Source organism: Sus scrofa, chromosome 14 (assembly GCF_000003025.6).
Source record: "Sus scrofa isolate TJ Tabasco breed Duroc chromosome 14, Sscrofa11.1, whole genome shotgun sequence".
Taxonomy (NCBI): domain Eukaryota; kingdom Metazoa; phylum Chordata; class Mammalia; order Artiodactyla; family Suidae; genus Sus; species Sus scrofa.
In genome coordinates this window covers 72272949-72274932 of record NC_010456.5, presented here as the reverse complement: position 1 = coordinate 72274932, position 1984 = coordinate 72272949, and positions in this window count along the sequence as shown.

The window sequence follows — 1984 nt, the reverse complement described above, 5'->3', positions numbered from 1 at the left end:
CAGAATGACTGTATCATAATTAGACTCCCAGTTCTAAGAATCTTTGGTGATTTAAGACGACAGTTTTGTGATTCACGGTTAAGACATTTTTCAAAAGCCCCAATTCCATTTTGTAGATTTATATTCAACCATAAATACAATATACAAAGCATTACAAGTCATTGGTTATTATTCTTAACCAGTTATGTACTAAACACATTTTATTAAATTACCCAGATCTATACTGATAGAACTGAGGTCAGCATCTAAGCCTCAGTCCATACCCAATGTTGATGCTCAGGTGAATCCACAATAGTCCAAGAAGAGTTTTCAGGCAGGTGTTTCAATGCCTGTTAGAAAACTGCAAGGAAAAAAGAAGTTGTGTTTTGGAAAAATTGAGATGACTCGAGTGAAATGTATGCCTGGAACTTAGCTGCCCAGAAGCCCACAAAGATAAGTGGCGTGTCAAATTTACAGCAGAGGAGGATCAAACTGTTTTCAGTGACAATTTCAGATACTGTAGAAAATTATTCAGGAACACCACAATTCTATATTTCCTTTTTCATGTCACCTGATTTCACCTTTCTTGAATCTCTTCTCTGCCTAGCCACAGAGCTCTCCTCTTCCACAGAGCAAGGAGAGGTGAAAGGTAAGCTATCACTAGTATTTATAAACACCCTTCAGCTCAACGTTCAAGCAACACTTCCGTTAAGGCACTCCCATCTCAACTCTTATCTGAGGCTTCACTAACATTTAACTTGCCTAAGTTTGCAAGTGTGTTGCCTAAGCGTCTTCTCTGACTTACCAATTCTGGCTTCCAAAGTGGAGAAAGTAGGAGAATAACCCTCTAAGTGATGTATCTCATCACTTAACTACAAGACCAAATGCACTGTCCAGTTCAGCTTATGGGTGTTTCTTGAGACCATCTGGGCAAGAATGGACTGTCTACTATGGTGTAAATCACAGTGGGAAGCAAGTTCTAGAAGCTAAAGTTGTTCAGCTGCAAAATACCAAAAGAAAGATGCCCTTTCCAGGCATTTCACTACTGTTTATGCTCAAGCAAGGGAGAGAGTCAGTGCCACCTGTTCAGCCTTCTATAAAGGCAAAGGTTAGAAGAATAAAGACTGCTACCTCAGTTAAATGAATTATCATCTGAACTCTGAACTACAGAAGAAAAAGTCAGAAGATAACTTTGCAAACTTGACTGTTCCTTAATCCAATTGCAACCAAATCCGTTTAATCCCTAGTCCGAAGTCAGCCTCAATTTAGCAGTTGCTCAGGAAATTAGTTTAGTTCTTCGAATGACCTGAGAGTTCAATTCACAGCTCAGAATGTGCCCAAACCTTCAGGTTCACTTATAAAACACTGCCTGTATAGCAGGTCCTGTGGTAAATTGCATCTCATCACACTTAACCTCACAACAACTCTGGGTAGGCTTTATTGCCCATCTTTTTCAGTTGGAGAGATCAAACTGAACAAAGGGCAAGGTCACTAAGCTGGTAGCAGTGAGAAGCTAAACCAAGGCCTGTGCAACTCCAAAGTCTATGGCCTTAAGCTGGTTTTAGCCACGTCTCTATTCAAGGCCTAAAACTTTCTTGGACAAGTAAAGGCCACTATGCATCAGAGTGGCCTCTGGACATGGGAAGATCACTCTTTCTATGTAAAATAGCCCACCAACGACTACCACTCTCTTCCCTTATTCTACTTCTTTCTAGCATTTAACTCTGCAAATTACATCTATGCATTCAACTATATTCCAGGCACCACAGATCAAGCAGTGAACTAGATAGACAACAATGGCCCTCAGAGAGCTGACATTATTTGTTAACTTATTCCTATCAATATATCAAAATATGATCTCCATAAGGGCAGGAATATTATGTCTCATTTTGTATTTCCAGCACAAAGACTAGCCTCTGGGCACGGGTACAACAAACAGCAATGTTTGTCAAAGAATTCCACCCATGACATCGTCAGCAAAGGTTTAGGAAACTGGTCAAAACAA